The sequence below is a fragment of the Saccopteryx bilineata genome, chromosome 11 (assembly GCF_036850765.1).
Source record: "Saccopteryx bilineata isolate mSacBil1 chromosome 11, mSacBil1_pri_phased_curated, whole genome shotgun sequence".
NCBI lineage: Eukaryota > Metazoa > Chordata > Mammalia > Chiroptera > Emballonuridae > Saccopteryx > Saccopteryx bilineata.
In genome coordinates this window covers 39,313,886-39,340,518 of record NC_089500.1, presented here as the reverse complement: position 1 = coordinate 39,340,518, position 26,633 = coordinate 39,313,886, and positions in this window count along the sequence as shown.

Here is a 26,633-nt window from a genome sequence, read left to right as displayed (position 1 = left end):
TTCACTTTCTAAAATAGACAAATGGAGGGTAGAAATAATGTTTACTAATGTTAGCAAAGAACATAGGAAGGGTCGGTTTTGAAGAGAGTATCAAATATCCAGTTTAAGATACGCTAGACTTTAAAATGATTTAAAATCATTCAAATGGAAATATCAAAAAGAGAGATTGGATCCTAAGGTCTGGAAACCAGATATGAGTTCTTACCATTATAGTGGCATATCTAGCTAGAGGGATCTTCTTCTTCTTCTTCTTCTTTTTTTTTAAAACATCCCTCTCCTTTATATAACTACATTATTTTTAGTAATTCTGATATAAACCAGATATTAAAAATAAGTGAAAAAGTACAGGGAAACTTATAATTATTGAGTATATGTGTTTACCAAAAATAATTAAATATTCTAGTACACAGAAGGGAAAAGTAATGAAACAATGATTTTTAATTATATTAATTTGTCTTTTGCAAAAAGGGGAATACATTATACCCAGTTAATGTTTTGTTACCATTAGCGTTTGTTTTTTGAGCCTTCTGTAAATTTATCAATTTTTGACAGAGACAGAGAGAGAGTCAGAGAGAGGGACAGATAGGAACAGACAGACAGGAAGGGAGAGAGATGAGAAGCATCAATTCTTTGTTGTGGCTCCTTAGTTCATTGTTGGTGGGGGCTACAGCAGAGTGAGTGACCCCTTGCTCAAGCCAGCAACCTCGGAGTTTCAAACCTGTAACTTCCGCATCCCAGTCTGATGCTCTATCCACTGTACTACCACCTGGTCAGGCTATTATTATCTATTTTCTATTTAATAAGTAGTATGTTAAAATTTATCAATATATCTTCCTTCCTAAATAAAGAGTATTTTTTGTTAATTTTAATTTTATAAAGTTTCTTCCATATGAAAGAAAAGATATACAAAGAAAACCTTACAAATAATAAGAACTTTGAGGTAGATAATAAAATCTCACTTCACAATAAGTTCCAGAAAAGCATTCAGGTCTTTCTTTCTTCAGGATTGATTCTAGTGGTTTGGAAATATTTCTGCAGTTGAAGAACTTCAAGCACAAATAAAAATGTCCAATAGTCAAATAAAATGACAGAACTGAAATAACTCAAGTCATGTCTCTTTATCTTTATAATTACTGTGCTATTTGGAATTTACTACTTAAATGCAGGAACATATAGTACCATTGGATTTGAAGAGTGTGCGTAAAACAAGCCCAGGGTATTTTTAACTTCAATGAAATTAGTCTTAAAATCAATATGTGTGAGTCCATGTAAACCAGAGGCTGACTTAATAATGAAGAGTTTCCCCTGTTATTTTTCATTAGAATATATTGTTTATTAAAAAGCATGAAATAAAACTGTACTAGTTTGAAGCTTGCCTATATAGTATCAAAATTTAACAATAACTCGAGCAATTGTTTAGAAATTGATCCAAGATTTTAAAAGAAGTATTTTATTGCATTATTTTATATTTAACATTTTCAGCAAATGGAGATAATAAAAAAAAGACTGGCTTTTAATCTATGTTGTGATTATTTTAAATAGCTGATAGGGAATGCATCTTTTTGTTGTTTATTTTGGGGTCTTATTCTCTGCTGTCCCACGTTGGTACGTCACATTGACCTAATTAGCCTATGCTCACTTTATTTAGCCTATATGACTTCCTTGAGCATATTTCCATTTTTAAAACTTACATGAATTACACATGTTAGCAGGCTAACAGTTTCTAACCGTCTACCTATATCAACCATTTAAAATTGCCTATTGGGAGACTGAGTTAAATATTAAGTAGTAATTATTATGTGGTTTAATTTAATTTAATGGAATTTTGGCTGATGTTTTAATTGTATGTATCATGTCTAAGCATGTATACTCTTGGCTTATCGTTATGTAAGTTAACATGGACTACTTTAACAGAGATATCTGTTCACATGGCTCACCATTAAATATATTATGTTCCTAATAGTTACAACCCCTCATTTAAAATACGTCAACATTATGACCTTGAGAATGAAATGTTTTCTCTGGATCTCTCCTGTAGGCTTATTCTAAATTCTCATTTTCTAATTCAGAAAAAGTCAAATAGAAAACTTTATTTCTTGGCTTTATTTATCCACATCTAGATTATTATTATCATTTTTATTTTATATCAAGTGAGAGTCAGGGAGGTGGAGAGACAGACTCCCGCATGTTCCCTGACCAGGGTCCACCCGGCAACCCCTGTCTGGGGCTGATGTTCTGCCCATCTGGTCCTCAGCTCTGTTACTTGGCAATCGAGCTATTTTAGCACCTGAGGGAAGGCTATGAAGCCATCCTCAGCACCGAACCAACTTGCTTACTCGAGTCATAGCCGCTGAAGGGAAGGAGAGGGTGTGGAGAGGGTGGAGAGAATCAGATGGTCGCTTGTCCTGTGTGCCCTGATTGGGAATTGAACCTGGGACTTCCACAAGCCAGGCTGATGCTCTATCTCTGAGCCAACCGGCCTAGATAATTTTTAGTGTCAAGTAAGTGGTATATAATTAAATAGGAAAGGTATAGAACATGATTACAAACCTTTTTTGAAATAATTACAGATTCAAAGAAGTTACAAGGATTGTACAGAGTAGTCCTCTGTACCCCTTACCCAGTTTTCTTCCTCTTTATATAACTATAGTACAATATCAAAACCAGAAAATGACATTAATAGATTGTGTATAGTGGTCCTATGTAATTTTATCAGATGTGCAGAACTTTGTAACAACTGCTGCGATCAAGGTACAATACTATTGCCTCACCAGAAAGATCACCCTTGTGTTACTCCTCTACTCTCAACTGTCTTCCTCACCCCACCATTTCACCATCTTCCTCTAACCAGCTCTAACCCTTTTATCCACTAATCTATTCTCCATAGCCATAACGTTTTTATCATTTGAGAATATTATTCAAATGGAATTACATAAAAGATGACCCTTTTTGGTTGGCTTTTTAAATGCAGCATAATGCATCCAGGAACCATCCAAGTTATTGCATGTATCAGTAGTTCTTTTTATATTTTATTGCTTGGCATGATTTATCTTTTTATTCCACGGTATAAATGTATCACTATTTGTTATCTCATTAAAGTATCTTTTGGTTCCAGTTTTGGGCTATTATAAAGAAGGCTGCTATGAACAATCATGGATGCATTTTGTGTCAATATAAGATTTCATTTGTATGGGAGTGAGAGTTCTGTGTTATGTCACAGGTGTATATTTAGTTCTTTTATAAAAAAAAAAGAAGTTCCTATTTTCCATTTTTCATTCCTATAAGCAATGTATGAGAAATTCAGTTTCTCAGAATTCATGCCAGCATTTGATATTGTCACTATTTTTTATTTTAGCTGTTTTAATAGGTATGTAGTCATATCTCATTGTAGTCATATCTCATAGTTGATTTGTATTCCTTGATGGACAGAGATGAACATTTTCTAGTGTGCTCATTTGCTACCTACAGATTTTCTTCTGGGAAATATTTCTATATCTTTTGCCAATTTTCTAATTAGATTGTTTTAGTTTGTTTTTACTATTGAGTTTTGAGAGTCCATTGTAATTCTAGGTACAAATCCATTGTCATATATATAGTTAATAAATATTTTTTCAAGTTTGTCATTTGTCATAAATTACACCTTTCACTCTTTCAATAGCATCTTTTCTAAGCAAAAAATTTTAATTTTATTAATGTCTAATATACCAATATTTCCTTCTATAGATTGTGATTTTTGTAAATTCTAAGAACTCTTTATCTAGTCCTAGATCCTAATATCATCTCTTATTTTTTTTATGTTTACAATTTAAAAAGGACTATCTTGAAACCATACAAAAAAAAAACTTATGTGATAAAAAAAAGGCTTAAAGTATGTTAAATGAAAAGAGTAAACCACAGATCTCTAGTAGGAAAATATTCGGATTTTACTTTAAAATTCTTTTGGTGCTCTTGCTCTAACTTTTGTTCTATTATAATCATATTTTCAAACTCCCTCTTTCTCTAAATATCTATTTCTCTACATATTTTTCATAGGTACTTATGCATCTGTTTATATAGAAAAAGATAAGAAACAATTTTAAGCATGTATTAGCAATGTTTGTTGTTGTGGTTACACATAATTTTCACTTTTTGCCTTATAGTTTTTGTTTTTATTTCATGTAATGAGCAGACATAAGAAAAATCATTTTAAATTCAATGAGAATTATGACTTAAAATGAATCTGCATATATGCCAAAATGTAGCTTGTTAGCCAATAACAAATCTCCAGTCAATTTTTGTCTTTATTTATATATTTATAATTATTTTATTCACAGAGAACAAGTTCTTGACTTTGTTCTCTGTTACCTTAGAACTTTCCTTTTAATTCCGCATCCCTCTTCTCTCAGATTTTAAGGTCAGAGGGAGAGGAGTGAGAAAAGCTTCCCCTTGATATAACTTTCTCTCCATCAAGTTCTAAAAATATCCCAACATCATTCATAATAGATGCACTCTTTAGAATAACACATACTAAAGTGTTGCTTCACACTCTTGTCCATTACTTTCACCCCTGATACATTGGTCCATAGAATAGAATTTAAAATAAGATTCAGATAACTGGATTTACAAACTTTAGGTCTTCAGTTCTGGGAATCAGTACACTCATGTATTCATTCACTTATTCATTAAAATATTTCTATAACTGCATTTCTTTATATAATTATGGAAAACAATAGAAAGATAAAACAAATATGTTCCATCCTAGTGTAGAGTATATTCTAGAACTACAGAAAAGATATGTAAATGAGTAACCAGAATACAATTAGACAATAAAATACATAGAAGAGGAATAATAAAATGCCCTACGGCCCCTAACATCATATACAAAAACTAACTTAAAATGGATCAAAGATCTAAATGTAAAACCTCAAACTATATAACTCTTAGCAGGAAACTTAGGGGAAAGAACTTCATGACCTTAGATTTAGCAGTGTTTTCTTTTATTTATTATTTTATTTTGTTTTTTCAAGTAATAGGAGGAGAGATAGACTCTGGCATGCTATTTTTAGCACCTGAGGTTGAGGCTCCAGGTGGCCATCCTCAGCACCCCGCCTGATGTGTTCTTGATGGGTTCCAACAAATTGAGCCATGGCTATGGGAGGGGAAGAGAAAGAAAGAGAGAAAGAAGAAGAGGAGGGGTGGAGAAGAAAATGGTCACTTCTAATGTGTGCCCTGACCGGGAATCAAACCTGGGACATCTATATGCTAGGCCGATACCCTACCACTGAGCCATCTGGCCAGGGCCTAGCAGTGTTTTTTTGATAGGACACCAAAGTCACAAGGCTACAAAAGAAAAAAAATAGATTTAATTTAATGAAAATTTTAACAATTATGCATCAAAATATAGTAACAGTTAAGGTAGCAACTCACAAAATGAGAGAAAATATTTGAATATTATATATTTCATAAAGGATTAATATCCAGAATATATTAAAAACACTTCTAAAATACAACAGAAAGAACCCAATTGAAAAATAGGCAAATGACTTGAATAGAAATTTCTTTTAAAAAAAGATATGTTTATGGCCGATAAGCATATTAAACTATCCTTAGTATCACTAATTATTAGGAAAATATAAATAAATTCTACAGTGATATTTTACTCTACACTCATTAGGGTGGCTATTAAAAAAAAAGCAAACAAAACAAATGTTGATGAGGATGTAGAGAAATTGAAACCCTTGTGAACTATTGGTGAGAATGTAAAATGTTCCAGCCACTATGGAAAACAGTATGGTGGTACTTCAAAATATTAAAAATAGAATTACCATATGATTTAGCAATTCTACTGCTGGGTGTATCCTCAGAAAAATTGAAAGCAGGGTTTTGAAAAGATATATGCCTACCCATATTCATAGCAGCATTATTCCCAATAGCTAGAATGTGGAAGGACACCTAGTTGTGCTTGGATAAGTGGATAAGTGGATAAAGAAAAGGTGGAACATACATAAATGGAACATTAGCCTGAAAAATGAAGAAGACTCTGACATTAGCTACAACCTGGATAAAACTTGAGGACCTGACTAAGTGAAGTAAGTCAATCACAAAAAGGCAAATCATATATGATTCTACTTACATGTGCTACTTCGTCAAGATTATAGAGAAATTAGCATAGTGGTTACCAGGGGGAGAGGGGAAAGAGGTATGGGAGTGATTGTTGAATGGGAATAGTATTTGTTTTAAAAGACTGAACAAGTGTCACTACAACAGAAACTACTCAAAGACCAGATAAAATGCACCAAGGGCCAAGGGAATGCAGCAGTCCTGGTGAGCAGGTTGAAGACGGAAGCCCCATCTCCAGCTTTGTTCATATATTTATTAGCCAGCACAAATAATTCAAGGAAATAGAAAATGTAAGTTCTCAGGGGGTGAACATGTTCCTTTAGAACAAGGAACATGCGGACTCCTAATCTCTGTTCTGAGAGCTTAAACATTTTCTGTTGCTAAATCTTATCCTTCTGTTTTGCTGTTTCTGGCACATACTGTCACCAGGACAGGGTCAGAGAGGCCTTTGGACTCTTGTCTTCTCGGGGCTTTTGCCCTAGGGTGCCTCGCTGTTTCTAATCATTATCCTAACGCTGCATGTTTTTGCAGCATGTTCCCATAAAACAGTTCTGGAGATAGATGGCAACGATGGTTATACAACCTTATAAATGTATTTAATACTACTATGCTGTACACTTAAAATGGTTAAGCTGGTTGAGTTTTATGTTACATATATTTTTGCCATAATAAAAAAATAGAAAATATCTTATATAAGGTCTTCAGAGGAAGAACCAAATGGATATATGTTTAAAACTCTGTAGTATATATAATTGAATAAAATAGTACCATTAAGGAAAACATTAAAGATATTGCCAGTCTCTACTAAAGATAAGAAATTTCAGTATGTTATCAGAAAATCATCTAAAAAAGTAGATTGTAGTAGCTCAGAGTGACATTTTTCATGCAAATGTCTAAACAGATAATAGAGCTTCTGCTTACTTTTTCTCACAGAGCACAATGTTCTACACCATTTTTCTCCTTCCCCAAATAATAGCATAATAAAATATCCAGTTAAGGCCCTGGTCAGGTGAATCAGTTGGTTAGATCATTGTCCTGACATGCCAGGGTTGTGAGTTCAATCCCCAGTTAGGACACATATAAGAATCACCACATGACAGCATGAATGAGTGGAACAAATCAATGTTTCTTTCTATATATACTGTCTCTGTTTTTTTTCCCTTCCTCTCTCTCTAAAAATCAATCAATAAAAATTTTTAAAAAATACCTAGTTAAGCCTGACCAGGCAGTGACACAGTGGATAGAGCATTGGACTGGGATGCAGAGGACCCAGGTTCGAGACCCCGAGGTCGCCAGCTTGAGTGCGGCTCATCTGGTTTGAGCAAAAGCCCACCAGCTTGAACCCAAGGTCACTGGCTCCAGCAAGGAGTTACTCAGTCTGCTGAAGGACCACAGTCAAGGCACATATGAGAAAGCAATCAATGAACAACTAAGGTGTTGCAATGCACAATGAAAAGCTAATGATTGATGCTTCTCATCTCTCTCCGTTCCTGTCTGTCTGTCCCTGTCTATCCCTCTCTCTGATTCACTCTCTGTCTCTGTAAAAAGTAAATAAATAAATAAATTAATTAAAAATAAAAAAATAGCTAGTTAAAATGTAAGAATATAGAATAGTCATATTTTTAAATCATAGCTTATTTTTTAGCATCATACTTATATAAAGATAAAAGGAGAAATAGAACATGGTTACTATCAAAATAAAAATATACATAAAGTCAATTGAAATTGCTGAAATTAAATAATTTTGACTTATAAAAATGACAGTGTCTCATGTTTGTTTAATAGATATTTGACAAGTAAAAAGTTCTCTAAATGAAGTGCTTGACTTAATTGCATAAAATGTATTGAATTAACAGAATTAATTTTTAAAAATTTGTTAATGTGTAACTGGAACCCTACATTCATAATATCTTCATTCAAAGAATTTTTATACTTTTCTTTAATTGCAGAGGTTTCTATCTGCCATATCACTCTAACATATATAACATAACATGTATAATATACTCTAACATGTATAATATAATTTTTCAGATATTTTTAAGCATTTATATGCCATTTTTATAAATAGAAATAATTAATAGCTACTAAAACTAGCTTGACTCTGGTAAATTTGGACATTTTAATTCCTCTTAGGGAACAATGTAATCATCTGATGGGCCTGTGATTTTGCTGATAATTTTTTAATTATTTTATTTTATTTTTTTTATGTTGTCATTCATCCTGGCCTAGCTCTTGGAAAACCAGAACTTAAGAGGCTGGTTTTAGTTCCCATCCATTTTCATTGTAACACAGCAGGCTTCTTTTTATGTTGCACATATGTGTTTGGATGCAGGAACACACTGGGGAAATGACAGTTGGTTTGCTGTTCTTGGTATAACAATATGACTTCATTTAAATATTTAATGTATCTAACTGGTTTTACTGATGGATTGAGTTGTACCATGGTGTCACAATTCGTGATCTTTGTAATGTGTTTTATTCTTTGGATCATTTAATTTTGTTAGGCAGACGTGGTTTATTTCCTAATGACAAGAGAGCACGCTAATTTCTAACATCTGTTTCTTCTTTGTATCCTCTCTCCACCTTTCTCTTCTGTTGCAGTTGAAGCATTAATCTAATCTTTTGTATCTGAAGAAAGATTTTCCTTATTTTATTTAGGGGCTGGCTTAGTTTTCCTAAGTTTTTAATTATATGAGGTCATACCTGGTTAATCTGAATTTGTATGCCAAATCCATTTTAGAACTAACTACAAATAAGTATAGTAGTTCAAGGGAACACAGGCAGAAAAAGACTGAATAGCTGAATCAGTTTTCTCAATACACAAAGAGAAATATTTTTTGTTGTAACAATGCATTTATTGTACATTCTTCCTTACTCAAACCCAAGATTTATGAACCTCAGCACTGTGGAAACTTTGGACCAGATAATTTTGTTTTTATTTTTTGTTTGTTTTTGATGTTGCATTGTGGAATGTTTAGCAATATCATTGATCTCCGATGGAGATACCATCCCACCCCCAAGTCATGAGCATCAAAACTGTCTTCGGACATTGCAAATGTGTCCTGGGGTCCAAAATTGCTCTAAGTTGAGAACTACTGCTGTAACTCTTCTAAAACCTTGATTTAGCTATTGGCAGCCAGGAAAAATAAAGCACACGTTTATATTTCTTGTGTTCAAGGGTCAAAAGTTTACTGTGCTAGCTAGTAAAAGAACATAACATGTTACACAGGACTGTGTTTGACCACTGGTAAGAGGCTCCAAAGGATCTCAGTATGGTGTTTTTACAGATCGGAAGGGACCCTGTTTACATTAATACCTAATAAATGTTTTACATTCAGAAGATGGCCAATAGAAAGGAATTATTATTGAATATTCATCAAGTACAAATGCAACTATAATTTTAATGTATAGCCATATCATTCACTAACAACCTGTATTTGAATATTTAATTGTTGCCAATTGATAGGTACTATACCCTTGATATTTTAGTCATTAAGACTATTAATTATTTTGACCTCAAAGTGCTATGATAGGTGTCAGAGGAGATACAAGAATGAAGACACCACTCATTCTGGTAGATATCCACAGCCATGGACCCTTTAGCCCCAGATTCAGAACAAACCCACTACCTTGGAGTTTGTGTTCCAATCTACCCCACAAAGATGGCCTTACCAAAGTTGGGGAGCAACACATTGCCTATGTCCTTTAGATTGTTATATCCCAGTCTACAAAAAAGACACATAAGTATACATACATATATGTATGTAGATGTGTGTGTATATTGTTATCTATATCTGTAGAATGTGTGTGTTGGTTGGTATATATTTAAGTGACAACATAATCTGATTCTCCTGTAATAAAAATAAACAAAACACAAGTTGTTAGCTCATCTTATTTCTTAGGCAGGATGAGCTGTGAGAAAATTCCTTTTATTTAAACTGAGCAGGGTAGGAATGTAAATGAGAAAACTTGACAGAGTGGATATAATGGTACATAGGAGAAAATTTATAATAAAGAACTGCATGGAAGAAGATTTATGAGACACAAAGAACCAGGTGGGTGTGACTCAAAAGCTTTGGAGGTATTTAGAGGAAAGGAATGTTTCTGAAAATAGTAAAATTTTGAATTTTTTACATATCAATCTGTCGTTTGAAAAAAATGTATTTATTGATTTTAAAGAGAGAGAAAGGAGAAAGAAAGAAATAGACAGAAACACTGATCTGTTACTTTATGTGCTTTGACCTGGGATCGAATCTGCAACATTTGCTGATCGGAATGATGCTCTAATCAACTGAGCTATCTAGCCAGGGCTCAATCTGGTTTAAGAGGACATTTCAACACAATTATTAGTAAACTTGTCCTAATTTTTCTTCTGGGAGAAAGATATTTTAATAGTTATTCAGTGCCTGATCTCCAAGCTGCAGACCATACAGGGTGCTCTTATAACTGTAAAATTAATGCTGTTTCCATTATCTCTTATGTACTATTCAAGATTCTGTTTGTTTTTAAATGAGGGAAATAGAACTGAAACTAGCTTAAGTATAACAAACAAACCGAAAAAAGTAGGGTTCATGGGAGGGCTCATATATCTGAATTAGAAATCCTTTGGCAGATGACTTCAGGCACTAGCAGATAGAGGTTTATAATATTTTCAATATTTGCTCTCTTTCTTTTTCTCCTTCCACTTCTCTAGGATAATCGTTTTATAGAGCAAAAAAAAAAAAAAAAAAAGTCATTATCAAGCCAGAATTAAAATCCTACTGGCTTACTAAACTTTATACACAAAAAGCTAACAAATATTCATGAAAGTCTACCATTTAAGTAAGGTGTAAGAGAAAACATAGATTTGGGTTATTAAATCATACATGGCAAATCAAGGAAGGATGTAAATATGTGTAGTAGTTATAGTCCTTGTTTCTTAACTGTTTTTGAGGCTGGAAACTTGTTTATAAGTTGTCTTCTATAATACACCTCATGTTTCCTTTTACTTCAACTAGTAACTCAGCTGTTTGGAATTAAGTTTCTTATGCAGTGGGATGACATAGACTGCAGTTTCTGGGATATGACAGCCCTCTGTGGACTTATGTGTGTGAGGTTGCTATAGTTTTCTATGCACTGTTACTCCAAAACATGGTAATATGAGTTGTCCCCCAAAAGCTCTTGATTTCATTCATACATCTTCCCTCTTCCATTGTAAAGGAGCCATATTTTTTCTATCTGATTGATAATAACCATAGCCATAGCAGCAATAGAATTTTCTTGTTGCCTTTTCTTCTGGTAAAATTACAGTCGCAGTTTTAGCTTTCAGTTCACTGTGACTATTGGTGAGCAGTGTTCTCTCCAATCAAATATATTTTTGGTTTATAAGCTAACTATATATGATTTTCCTGTGTAGCCAATGACTCTTTGGACTACCACCCAATTATTTGCTTATTTTGCTGTGCGATGACTTTTTGGTCATCAACAATGTTGTTAGTGTAAAATGAGGGCATAGAAGTCTAACTATATGACTACACCTGGTATGGCTCACAGAATAATGAAACCCAAATCAGAATCAATTTCTATTCTAGTGATGACGAATTACTTCCCTCTAAGGTAGAAGACATTAAAAGTAGTGAGCGCATCCTCAGGTACTGGTTGTTCTTGGATAGGTAGTTCAAATCTGGACAGTGCTGTTGTGTATTAGATTCTCACTGGGGTGGTAGACAAATCAACTTATATGACAGGATTTCTATATTATTGAGCTAGCTCCTGCCAAGATATTTCTATGAGCTTCTTGGCAATCTTTCAATTAACTTTATATCTGCTTAAGCTAGCTAATATAAGCCTCTGTGGTTTACTATCAAGAATCCTGAGTGTCTCAGGCCTTTGATTCCCAGAATGAAGTAAGAATACTTCTCTTGCTGTCTATGAGGAGAGAACAAGGCCTTAATTTCCAACAATTTTCATACAATAAGGAATTGTTCCAAAACAGGAAGGGCGTTTAGTTTAGACAATTGGAAACTACTTTAATTTAGTATGGTTCTTATGACAAATTACCACAAACTTGATGCCTTACAACAACACCAGTTATTATTTTATAGTTCTGAAGATCACAAAGTTCAAAATCAATTATTTTACTGAGCTAAAGTCAAGATGTCTGCGGAGCTGGTTCTTTCTAGAGGCCTTGAGAATAGAATCCATTTATTTTCCTTTTCTAATTGCTAATGGCTGCTGGTATACCTGTCTTGTGGCTCCTTTCTTGACTTTCAAAACACGTCAGTCTCAACTCTGTTTCTACAGTTATATGACCTTCTTTCTGCCTCCCTCTTATAAGGACATTGTGATGGAGTTTAGGACACAACTAGAGAGTCCAGGATAATATCCTCATTTCAAGACAGTTTAATTATGTTTGTAAAGTCCCTTTTGTTATCTAAGGTAACATTCAGATTCCAAGGACTAAAACTTAAATGTGTTTGGGACCATTAGTCAGCTTGTCACAAAAACAGATTCTACTCCAAAAGAAAATGAGAAACAAAACTCTACAACCCCCACAAAATAAAAAAGCCCACCTCCAAGAAGAACTTTGAGCGGCTTTTGTCACAGATCTATCTCTGAATCTATATAGAATTGATCTTCCTGGAAAATGGCCAACATTTGTGAAACATTTAATATGTGCCTGTTACCCTGCTAAGTACTTTGCTTGTATTATGTCATTTAATATTCACAAATCTCTTACAAGTAAGGAACAATAGATATCTACATTTTATAGATGAAAAAACTGAGGAATGGGGAGGTAAATAATTGGTAACAAAGACACAGAGACGTGGTAATGGAACCCAGGCATTTCGGTTCCAGAACTTGAATGTTTAACCATGAAGTGATGCTGAGGAAGAAAATGAGGGGTTGACAAAATCAAAAGATCTCCACTACTGTCGGTGATCATGCAACGTTATACAGTCATAGGCGGAAGTGATGCAGAGAGGAGGTTTGAGAAATCAGACGCTTACTTATTAAGGGTCAACATCTGTGAAAGGTAGGGGAAGGGAACAGAATTGAGCAGAAGGAGAAGTCAAATTCTTATACAGATTTGACAGTCTTGGTAACCTCAGTAAGGATCTGGAGAAAATTCTGCCCTCCAGGTGGTTGTTGGGCAGATAAAATGTATTATGCTCACTTTGTTAAAGATAACAGGAGGAGGCCGTCACTCAGGTGATATTAATGTGTGTTGGGGTGGGCTAAAGGCAGGCAGAATCCTTTAGCCTGGGGCTTGGTTTTGGGATTAAGCCTTTCCTACCCTTTTTGATGTAGGGCGGTACAATCCTATCATGCCTCAGAGGGTGACTTTGTATTAGAGACTTCCCTGTTTTGTATATTGGATTAAGGGTTTGGATTTCTACACTATAAAATGGGGACGGAATGAGAGTTTGGCTCTTGGTTCCTGAGGTTAGCATGAGAGAGCAGAGAGAATAGAGCCAGCAGCGGGAGGAGGCCACGTGGAGAAGGCCAGGAAAAGCAGCCAAGATGGCGGAGTGCTGAGTGAGATGCCAGTTTGTACAGAGTTTGTATCTGGGATAAGGAAGGAGATGGGGAACTGAGGAGAATAAGTCTGGTGAGCTAGAAACCTTTGATTCTAGGAAACTCGGATAAATCAGTAGCTTTGTGAGCACTGAATGTGACTGGGGTTTTGGAGCCCAGTGTGTATTTTTACTTGCCCGCCGGGTGCAAGGTAGGATTAAAGGCTATGGCCCACCAGTTTTTGGCTCCATGGTTTCTTTACCGACTGTCCGAATCCAATGCGAACCTGCATGGGCCAGGCGGCTGCTGTGATAGTGGCCCTGGTCCTGACTGCTGGCTTTACAGTGGTCCTGCATCCTCTTGAGATAGCTAGGCCTTAAGACCCTCGCCTCACTCAGACACTGATGTTGGTTGCTGTGGAAAGGATGTGACCTCAGGAAAAGCGAATCTTAACATGTGAAGCAGACTTTGAAGGAACTAACGGTAGAATGCTGTCTGCCAACCCTAGTTCTTACAGCTGGACAGTCCTTTTTTTTGGAAGCAGATCTGGGTGGGGGATGTTTCTTTGTTTCCACATCTATCATTTAGATCAGTTTTCGGACTTGATCATATGTTAGAATGATGTAGAGAACTTGTGAGAAATACCAGCCCCAGGATCTTACCCCACTTTAACTGCATCTGAATCTCTAGCAGGGGTCTCCAAACTTTTTACACAGGGGGCCAGTTCACTGTCCCTCAGACCATTGGAGGGCTGCCAAATACAGTAGTCCTCTCACTGACCACCAATGAAAGAGGTGCCCCTTCAAGAAGTGCAGTGGGGGCTGGATAAATAGCCTCAGGGGGCTGCATTGTGGCCCGCGGGCCGTAGTTTGGGGACGCCTGAAAACAGCAGCTTTTTAATAGAATCCCAGGGCGATTCTAATGTAGAACCAGGATTTATTGAGAGCAAGCCTGAGAGAGTAGATAATATTTGGAACTTCCAAAAATAAGAGGGGGAAAAAATACTATCTTGGAAAACCATGTGGGTTGCTGAGAAATTCATTTGTGATAAGGTATCTATAAACACATATTTTAATTAGATTAGGTTTTCCATAAGTAGTTTTCTTATTCACGGATATAAATAGAAACAGATACAAGCATATGCAAACAAACACATGCTTTGTATAATTGTCACTTAAGTATTTCAGAATCTCCCCAAACCTGATCATATGGTATTAGAAGAAGATAGTTTTTATCTCTTTAGTCTTTAAATAGCTCTCTCTGAAAAACTTAGTTCTTCAGCACCATGGAACATCAAAGATAAATTTCCAATTATCTATTTATAAATGAAATTCTGACCTCACTGCTGGAAAGGTCATGCTTAGTGTGATCTCTCAGCCATATGGCTGAGAAAATGAAGTGGTAAGTTTATTCTTCTGAGATATATGTTGATGCTTCAGCTAATTAGTCTTTTCCAAATTTATGTCATTGCTATTAAAAGACATGAGACAGAGAAAAATCTATGTTTTTTAGCTAATAATATGCTAACTTACTTTGAAATGAAGCCAGGTAGATCAACTGGTAATCTAAATTAGGAGACATGAGTAAAATCTGATAATTCTGAATTACGCAGATTAATCAGTATTATTTTCACTTGAATTGGAATATTTTCACAGCAAAAATTTAATTTGCTTATAATTATAATAGCTATTTTAATAAAAATTCTAATTATATTTTATTGGGGTACATGGCTCTCATACTATATTTCCTGTTTCTTAGGGTCAAGATCACTTTCATCTGTACCTAGATTTAACTCTTACTCAGACTTTAGAACCAATTTTGACTCAGAGACCTAAGTAACAATGAAAGTCCTCATCAGTAAATTGCTGGTTTGTCATTCTTACTGTAACACTGACCTTGGTAAATAATATGCCTTCTATCCTTGAACCCTTAACTTTTACTCTATTGCCTAATACTAGACCAGGGGTCAGGAACCTATGGCTTGCGAGCCAGATGTGGCTCTTTTGATGCCTGCATCTGGCTTGCAGACAAATCTTTAATAAAAAATATAATAACGCTAAAAATATAAAACATTCTCATGTATTACAATCCATTCATTTCCTACTGCTCATGTTCATGGTTGCGGGTGGCTGGAGCCAATCACAGTTGTCCTCCAGGACAACACCAAATTTTTTTTTTTTTTTTCATTTTTCTGAAGCTGGAAACAGGGAGAGACAGTCAGACAGACTCCCACATGTGCCCGACCGGGATCCACCCGGCACGCCCACCAGGGGCGATGCTCTGCCCACCAGGGGGCGATGCTCTGCCCATCCTGGGCGTCGCCATGTTGCGACCAGAGCCACTCTAGCGCCTGAGGCAGAGGCCACAGAGCCATCCCCAGCGCCCAGGCCATCTTTGCTCCAATGGAGCCTTGGCTGCGGGAGGGGAAGAGAGAGACAGAGAGGAAAGCGCGGCGGAGGGGTGGAGAAGCAAATGGGCGCTTCTCCTGTGTGCCCTGGCCGGGAATCGAACCCGGGTCCTCCGCACGCTAGGCCGACGCTCTACCGCTGAGCCAACCGGCCAGGGCCATTTGATCATTTTTATGGTTCATATTTTTTTTCTGTGTGTGTTCGTCTGTTTTATCTGTGCTCAGATATGGTTAGGAAGTGGTCCTGTCAGTCTTGCTCCATGATAGTTACAGAGAAATATTTTCTGATGCCGGTATTCTGTGAAATGGTTTACATTTAGGAGGAGAAGCCATGGCCTAACTGTGGGTGTCAACCCAGCTCCTAGCTGACAGCTGTGCTGGCTGCTTTCTTTCTGTTTAAATATATGTACATGTAGATGTACCCATGTTTTATTTCTATTGGCATTTATAATTATATTGGCATCAAATAAAGCTACTTTAAATTTCGAAAGAAAATTACAAAAGAAAATAAGTTGGATTGTATATAGTTTAATGACATCAATAATTGCTAAATGGTGTCTTTGTGTGCTCTATAAAGAAGGGTATCGTGGTTGCTGTCCATAGAAGAACAATGGGAGAACTGAGTTTTCACAAGGCATATGGTGATATGTGGACATGACAAATCCAAATGACATGGGCTGTGACACTTTTACATTTTAAGCAGTGATTTACTTGCACACACATTATTCACTACAGTGCACTAATGTTCTTCATATGAACTTTACTGGTTTGGCAGTTTTTATTTAATTTGTAAATGTTTTAATTTTATATTTGGATGATTGCTATAGTGGGACGTACTAAAACTAACTTAATTATATATGTAATTAAAAATAATGAATTAACCCTGTGACTGAGAGATTTCTTTCCTTTTAAATATTTCTGAACTCATTTGATTAGATCCCTTGATGAGCTGTCACCTCAATACACCTGTGCTTTCTAGTTTAAGTATTTTCTAGATTTTTTTTTAAAAAAATCTACTTTTATAGACATCTTTTCATCTCTGCCTCTTAAAATCTTACACATCCTTCAAGGCTCATCTCAAGTATCACCTGTCTTTTCTCACCTTGTTAGTGGAATTCTAACCCTTTACTCTCTCTGCTCTTATTGCATTTCTATACTGAAAATAAAGCTCTGTCTGCTTACTCTGTTTGACTCTATTTATGTAGGTAGCAGTCTGCTTATGTTTAAGCTCCTTGAGGGTAAGAAGCTCCATATTAATTATTACCATCCCCATATTGTGTTATGTAGTTTTGGTGCATTTAATTTACTAAATAAACATTATTTTGCATAAAGTTCAGATGATTAAATATTTGAAAATAACTAGGATTCAATGAAAAGTTGCATATGTCAGAGTATTAATTTTGAAATGGAAAAAAGCCTAGGCAGTTTAATAAACATCCAAAAAACTTAATAAGATAGGAGAAAATATGTTCTTTATTTAAAATAATAGTAATACTTATTTTTGTTATAATAAATACATTATATGCTGACTAAATGTCAGACATTTTGTGAGCCCTTAATTTCTAAAATCTCACTTAATTACCATATGAACTCTATCAGGTAAGAATTATTATTATTCCCACTTTACAGACGAGAAAACTGAGGCACAATATGGTGAAGTATCTTTACCCATGTACACAGAGTTACTAAGTAGTGAAGAGTTTCCAAATCTAGTTTTTGTTCCAAAGTCAATAGCATAAATAAGTTAAATAAATTATAAATATTCACATTCTATTTACCTATAAATTTATTTACAAATATCAAAGCTGTCAGGTTATGAAAATGATTTTGAGGGCACATTGTAGACTCTTATTAGGGTATCTGAAAGTTGATGACCAAAAAATTTTTACTCATGCTACATTTTTAAGATAATCCATGTTTTAAAGTTTCCTTAAAATTAAGGTATTTAATGTTTCTATGTCTTTCCTGCTTTATTATTTTAGAAAAAATAATTATAACATTCAATTAAAGTAATATGCAAAGATTTTCCTATGAAGTAAGTTTGAAAGCCCAGAATGCTTAATGCTGTCACACAGTTGGAGGTCTTTATTAGTCCTTACAAGCTCATAAACAAATGCCCTTTGATGGAATTTTATAGCACTAGTTCTAGTTAGTTGAGAATCCTATCTACTCACAATAAATATCCAAAGTTTTACTATGATAATCTGCAGCAAATAACCTGCATCAGAAATTTTACAGTGTTTCTTCCCCCCTCCCCACCCAGATCTAGCACAGATGACTAACATTTAACAAGCTGGAATTGTGTTAGACATTTATGTTACTAAATGACAAGAATGTTCCAAGAACCATAATAAAGACCTTTTTCATGTTTGACCTGTGATCTGATTTTTATCATTTTTATAATAATGTGTTTCCATATTATGTTCAAGAAGTTACAGATGAGTCATATTCATCAAAATAAGCTTAATTGGTATGTGATAGGGAATCTGGCCAGAACATTTTTGAGATGCTTAAGACAAGAGCAAATGAAGCTTAGGGAATGCTTCTCCTTTGTACCAAACCATACACGAATGCATAAATTCACTAATGATTGAGAAACAGAGATATAACTAGAGGAAGCTGTGTCCCCAGGTACATATCAATAACTGGCACATGGGCACCTGAGGAACAGATAACTGAGGGGATAATTTAAAGGACCAATAAATATGAGAGATTTTCCTAGAAATGAAGTCAATTTCAATTTACACACTGTAGCTGTTCGAATTAAATGCTAGTCCTAGTTAGCCTCTAAATGAAATTTAAATCTATTGTTCTCAATAAGCATTAAAGTAAAATATTAGCCTTCAGATGTTATGAAAATATAAATTTGGCTTAGTTACTGATTCTCCTCATTATGGCTTTCTATCTAAATTTGGATGCATCACAAATGTTTAAGAATACTCTCCAAATTTTAAATAACTATTTTTGAATTAACATTTTGAGCAAGAAAAATGACACTCAGTAAAGTTATTTGCTGTCTGCCATGTGGATAATTATTTAAAATATGAGCTAGAACTCAGGCCTTTTGATTTTCTGGATGTGTTTACTACTACCACATTCTATGTATGCCATCCGATCTGTAGATAAAAGATGGAATGTAATTTAAGTAGTGTGTAGTGTTTAAATTGGGTGAGCAGTTTCAGTTCTGGATAACAGACTGAGAACTTTTTCACTCCTAATCTATTTTTAGAGTCCCCGAGGAAAAAAAAGTAATATAAACTGAATATAATGAAGAGAATAGTGAGAGGGTGTTATCAGAGAATGAAATATTTCAACACATACTTAGAAGTCAGAAAGAACTTGGGAGAGTGTTAATGGAGAAAATACAGCAGATGACATCAGAGCCCAGAATATTCTAGAGGAGACTACAGTAACAATGAGAACTGATTTGCTGTTAGAAACATGTAAAAAGTTTTGGGAAATAATTAAACAAGAGAAAGAGATTTTTGAAAATGAGGGGATTAGACCCCTGGTTGACTCAGTGGCAGAGTATTGGTCTGTTGTATGGAAGTCCGGCTTTGATTTCCAGTCAGAGCACACAGGAGAAGCAACCATCTATTTCTCAATCCCTCCCCCTTCTCTCTCTTTCTCTCTGTTCTCCTCCTGCAGCCATAACTTGAATGATTCAAGCAAATTGTCCCCGGTAGCTGAGGATGGTTCCATGACCTCAACTCAGGTGCTAGAATAGATCGGTTGCTGAGCAATGGAACAGTCGCCCCATGAGGACAGAGCATCACCCAGTAGGGGGCTTGCCAGATAGATCCTGGTTGGGCACATGCAGAAGTCTATCTCTCTGCTTCCCCACCTCTCACTTAATTAAAAAATAGAAAGAAAGTAAAATGAAAGGATTAATTGAAGTTTCTATATAGAAATATTGATTCTCCTGTCTTTTGGGGATTCAGGCATCCCATAAACAAGCAAACAATGCTATTTAATCTAAACATAATTTGGGGAAGTGGTAAATCTCTAGAGTGGTTATTCTGCCCCAAGTAGAGCCCTCCACTTCCTGGCATCTGAGAATTGACATACCTGATTAGCTGAAGCTCACTAGTGAGAGGCCAGAAACTCCCCCAGAAGTGTTTAATTACCATGCAGAGTAAAAGATTACTTGGGATTCTACCATTTTATCTAGTAGCAGAGGATGCTCTCATTCTCAGTTTTAATTCTTAAATATCAGGGAACCAACAGTCACATGTTGTAGTTTGGGTTTCTCACAAAGCCGACCCTGAGCTAGAGTATCCTGCAGGAAGTTTATGAGGAACGCCCTTGGGATCAACTTCTGTAGGGTAGGAAAAGGTAGTAAGATTGGGTAAAGGGAGAAATGGGGTTGTGATACAATTAAAAAAAAGGACACAGCTGACAATGCAGGGAACTTTAAGTTGGGATAGCCCTTCAAAGATTTTGGAGCAAGGGCTCTGGAGATTTACATTCCATTGTTGTTTTGACCTTGTCTGTGAGTTGCCCAGGGAGAGCACATGACCTTTAGTCAAGTGGAACACCCAGATGAGGAACTTCAAGCAATGACTGACAACTGACAGTGATCAGATAGCAACCATTCTAGCAACAGGTAAGTAAAACTTTCAATAGGGAAATCTGAATGGCATACCATAGCATACTTGAAACCATAGATGTGTGAAGAAAAAGTCAATGTAAAAAAGAAAGAAAAATAAATAAAATAAAAACTACTACCTTAGGATTAAAAAAAAAATTTGTAAAATACAAGGAGTAAAAAAAATTAACATGGTCTAGAGATGCAATAGACCATTATGTTAATAAAGCTAGAATTGGATAGTTGTAAAAGCTTCATTAAAACAAGCAAGAGCTGCTGTAGATTAAAAAGTTATGTGAAAGTATTTATTAAAAATTCAATTAAAAGTTATAGAACATAAGTCAAGCAAATGTCTAAAAATTTAGAGCAAAAAAAATAAGAAGCCAGAAACAGTTGAATAGGTAAATAATCATTTTAACAATCAACTTATATTATCATCTTAATTTTATTATCTAATTTTCAAGTTTGATTTTTTTTAATTTTTATTTTTACAGAGACAGAGAGAGTCAGAGAGAGGGATAGATAGGGACAGACAGACAGGAACGGAGAGAGATGAGAAGCATCAATCATCAGTTTTTTGTTATGACACCTTAGTTGTTCATTGATTGCTTTCTCATATGTGCCTTGATTGGGGGGGGGCCTACAGCAGACTGAGTAACCCCTTGCTCAAGCCAGCGACCTTGGGTCCAAGCTGGTGAGCTTTGCTCAAACCAGATGAGCCTGCACTCAAGCTGGTGACCTTGGGGCCTCAAACCTGGGTCCTCCACATCCTAGTCCGTCGCTCTAGCCACTGCGCCACCGTCTTGTCAGGCCAAGTTTGATTTTTTTTTAATGACTATTTACATTTTGATTTAAACATCACTTTATAATCTAAAGTTAAAAATGCAGCCTCACATTGCTTTTTCTTCTTTCCATAAGAAAGAAGTATAAAATGTTCTAATGCTAAATTAGACTTTATATAGCTTCAGTTATTAAGAAACTGAGTAGAAAATTGCTTAGAAAAAAAATAAAAGCCTGCTCATTTACATTTTATTTTTCTTAACTTTTCTGACTCCTTTCACTCTGGATGAATAAAAAGATTAATTCTGAGACATTCCTACAGCTCTTCTGGGCTCTAAATTAGATCAAGTTGGGAGTTTCCTCCTCATTACGCTACTTCTTCCCTGTTGGCCCAGTCTCCTGTCTCTGTCACTTGTCTGTAGCATGTGCTGTTTGTCTTCCCAATTAAATTGAGAATCCCTTATGTTTATCATTCAGCAAATTAAAAAAAAATATATCTAGTATTTAAAATGCTAATTTACATAAAAGTCTATATAATTGCTATTAAGCAAATATTGCCAATTTAATGAATATTTTAACAATTGGAAATAAGGAAGCTTAAAAAGCATCAGTTTTAGAAAATTATATTACAACATCTAATAGATTACATATTTAAACTCAGTAAAAATATTTCAGTATAACTATTGTGCATTACGACTTCAATTATTAGAGGAGAAGCTAATGATATGGTTTGGAGGTCACATGAATTTTGATTAATAATTTAAATCAATATAAGTATATTCTTACTGTGTATGTCTATACCAGACTTTCCCAGTACTATCTGAAATGTATGTAACTAATAATATTGTGGAACATGAAAATATTAAGTAAATGTCAAGTAAAAAAGGCATATAAATTGTATTTGCATTATTTTTGTGACTATGTAAAATGTATATGCATATAAAGAAATACTAAGGGTACATAAAATGGAGAATTTGCATTTCATAATGTTTGATTGGTGACTTTCTTTAGATTTATTGAACTTTTTATAATGCTGTTATAATACCTTTCTAAATAAAATTTAAGTGTTTGTTGCAGATAACTGTATTGTATAATCCTTTTTTAGGGAAAATCTGTCTCTCTTTCTCTCCTTCACTGTAGTCAAAGGATGGGAAGGCTATATATTTCAAGATATATTCCAGATATTTTCCTTCTAATTATGGAGAAGAATTTATGTGGCAGGAATTTTTAGCAGTTTAGACAGCTCTACATTTTTGTAGTTAAAAACTTTAGAATTATGAAGTCGAAGAAACTTCAGATAATCTGTCTTAACCAGCCTCCATTATGTTCCCCAATGATCCTTGCTTGCTGATAGGTAAACCCTTGTGTAGTCTCTACCGTAGTGAATCAGAAGTTCCCGATGTGACTGATAGAACACGGTGAATGTTATGTAGTGTATCTTCTGAGGCAAGGTCACAGAAAGCAGGGTTTCTGCCTTGTTTCTTCAATCACGTGTTCCGGGGAAGGTCAGTAACCTCGGTATTGACTGTTGAGTAGCTATGTGAAAAAGCCCAAATGGATGGGAACTGAGGCCCTAGACCAATACTCAGCATCAACCTGCTGCCTGGGTGGTGAGCCACCTAGGAAGCAAACTCTGTCGTTTCACTACATCAGATGGCTGTGGCGCCAACCCCTCTCTAATTTGAATCTCATGTGGCACATTGAGCACCTGAGCTGAATTCCTGGTTTACAGAAACTGTAAGGGATGTAAAGTGATCATTGTTATTTTAAGCTACTAAGTTTTAGAGTAATTTGCTACAAAATACAACTAAGACATAAATCATGATATTTCTGTTATTTAGCAGTTGTATGGAGCTCCGTACCACTTTTCAGATGCTCCTGAAATGAGCTGCCATATATGTCACCAGTAAATCTCTTCTGAAACAGTAGGGGAATTGGTAGCCACCATCTGTTTGACGTGGCCCTGGGATGCCCACTATGATGACTTTTCTTATCACTGACCACCCATGTTCTTGCATTATTTATTCTGGAGTCATAAGAAAAATTCAAATGTATCCATTTAACAGAAAGATAGTACGCAAACAGCTAGGTATTTTCTGACTTACTCTGAATGTTTCATAATTAAATAAATCAAATGCTTTAGCACAGCCATTGTGTTTATTGAAACCTTTAGATTTTTTTCTACATGAATAATAAGAAATGTATTTTATTTTTGTCATTTAGAAGCATGGTGCTTCTGTGCCTCAAAGCAGTACATAGATGAGCATTAAGTACCATTTAGATCATTCAAAAACGCGATTTGTTTGTTTGAACAAGAGATATTCTGGGGAAAGAAAGGGTGATTTAACAAAGCCAACTGAAGATCATTTTCTAGCCCCAATACGTATCTCCCTGTTTCCTTTTTCCAGAAGTTCACATTGTCATTTCACTTTTATGAATAAGCAAAAATAGTACCTGTTTATGCTAACCAAGAGAAATCCAAAGAAGGGTTTCATTTTTATGAAAAAGCTGTTAGGGTGTTTAGTGTAGACCTTTCATAAACAAAGTGGCATAGGGCAAATTTTCAGAAATTGAGGAATACTAGGAATTGAGCCACCTAGGAAGCAAACTCTAGTTTGATTGTAGCATCAATCATCAGTTTTTCATTGCAACACCTTAGTTGTTCATTGATTGCTTTCTCATATGTGCCTTGACTGTGGGGCTACAGCAGACCGAGTAACCCCTTGCTCAAGCCTTGCTTTATATCATTTTGGCTTAGGAAAGTTTTCATAGAAATGCTCTACTTTTGGGTAGTGGGAAAACTTGTATTAAAAGTGAATAATTATAAAGCAATTAATGGTAAAAAAGTTAATATTTCATTAAATTGTGACATTTTAATGTTATTTATACTGATACAATCTAGCTACCTGAACAATATAATTTAGAAGCATATGTTCAAAATGCAGATATCAAAGTTTGAGTTTATTAATATCAATGCTGTGAATTCACTGAAATGAGAAGATACAGAAACTGTAATTTTAAACAAATGTGATTTATATAACCTCAGTAACTAAAAGTAAGGAGACGTATTTTAATACCTATGCTTAAAGGAGACTATAAAAGAAAACATGAAGCTACCTGAACTTTTCTGTTGATTCTGTGTGACTGATGTAAAGGACTTGGGACCTTCTCATTAGTTAAATCCTATTTGTCTGTTAGCTTTTCGAGCAAATGGACATTCATTGCCTCAGAAGTATATTTTATACTTTGTCCCCAGCTCCATTCATATTCATTGTTTTGTTTCACTCTTATTTGTTAAGTTATGCTCTATAGCATTCATCAATCTCTGTTCTATGCCAAAACCAAAGGGAAAACCAACAGCTGAACAAGAAGACGTCTTGGCATGTAAGTACAGATTTGAAAATTATGCAAATAATGATTGTAGCTTTAGGCAACTCAATTTTCAAGTTCAAAGATTTACAATGCTTATAATGCAACTTTAGTCTGCTGCCGTGGCATTGACTGACATTTCCAGTGTCCTCACCATGTACTTTTGTTAGGGTAACTAGTATCATAATAATATATGAGCCCTGGCTGGGTAAGAGGCTGGGAAAACTCCTCATTCACTGTGGCTTACTCTCCACATTTATAACATGGAGAATAACTATTGCTTACCTGTATCCAAAGGCGGATTAAGGTTGGTTGAGGCCCTGGGTACAGAAGAAAATATTGGGCCTCTTAAAAAAAAAGAGAGAGAGAGAGAGACAGGGAAAATAAAAATACACGTTAACCATATTTTTAAATAAATAAAAAATATTATGTGTTATTAATGTTAAAATTGCACACATGAAACCAAACTTGGTGTCATTAGAAAAAAGTGTAAAGTTGGGGTTTTTCAGGGCCCTTCAGAAGTTGGGACCCAGGGCGTATGCCTGCCATTAAACCCACCTCTGCCAGTCCCAAATTAAAACCCTGTAGGTAAAACTACCTTCTTAATGCCCTCCACTCAGAGAAAAAAGCTGTACTCTTTTTTTTCTCCCATTTTGATAAACGTTCCTCAATAACTGTTTCTCATTTTGGTGGTATGTACCTGAAAAGAGTTACAGAAAATGAGGAAGAACATGGTATAGAATGACTGGCTAAAAAAATTAATCAAATAATAAAATTTTATTGACACAAATGCCCTGTTTTTTTAACTTTTTTTTTTTTTTTTTTTTACAGAGACAGAGTGAAAGTCAGAGAGAGGGACAGATAGGGACAGACAGACAGGAATGGAGAGAGATGAGAAGCATCAATCATCAGTTTTTCATTGCAACATCTTAGTTGTTCATTGATTGCTTTCTCATATGTGCCTTGACAGTGGGCATACAGCAGACCGAGTAACCCCTTGCCCGAGCTAGCGATCGTGGGTCCAAGCTGGTGAGCTTTGCTCATACCAGATGAGCCCTCGCTCAAGCTGGAGACCTCAGGGTCTTGAACCTGGGTCCTCCACATCCCAGTCCGACGCTCTATCCACTGCGCCACCACCTGGTCAGACTCTTTTAGCTTTTAATGGTTAAATCATTCATTGAAGTGGGAGATAATTTTTAGTGTCTAGGCATTTTACTGCCCCCAAATGTCACGTGTTCGATTGCTTTCTAGATTGGGTTAAATGGTCAAAGATATTTGTAATAATACTAAGAGAGGCCACTAGAAAAGAACAGACAATATTCCCTACATTACTCAAATTTAAGTTTGCAGTAATGTTTTTCTGAATATGAAATAGGAAAACCATAAATAATGCTACCAGGTAAAGCAGGATTTAAACCTGTTTAGCCACTGATTACTAATGTGAATTTAAACCTTCATGTTCTCTACGTGGCAACTTGGGATAATAATGCTTACTTCATGGTCTTGTGAAAATCAAATGTGAGTGACTGTGAAGGAGCACTTTTGACTCTAGCTCATGGAAGGACACAGCAAATGACCCTTCATTTCTTTCTTTCCTTACTACAACAATTGATCTTTTCCTTTCAGTTGTCTAATTGGTCTAATTGAAACAGTTTAATTATAGGATTTATAGTCTTACACACTTCTTATTTATTTTACCTCTTTTTTTTTTTGCTAGTAATTTGTCTCTAAAAGTAGTTTATAATTCCTTGTTAAACTTTAAGAATAATTAAAAAGTATAAATTACCTCAGGTGCTTTTTAAAGTGTAATGTAAAGTCGTGTGTGTGTGTGTGTGTGTGTGTGTGTGTTAGATTAGTTTATATATTCAAGCCTGTGGCAGGTAACCTTGCTGC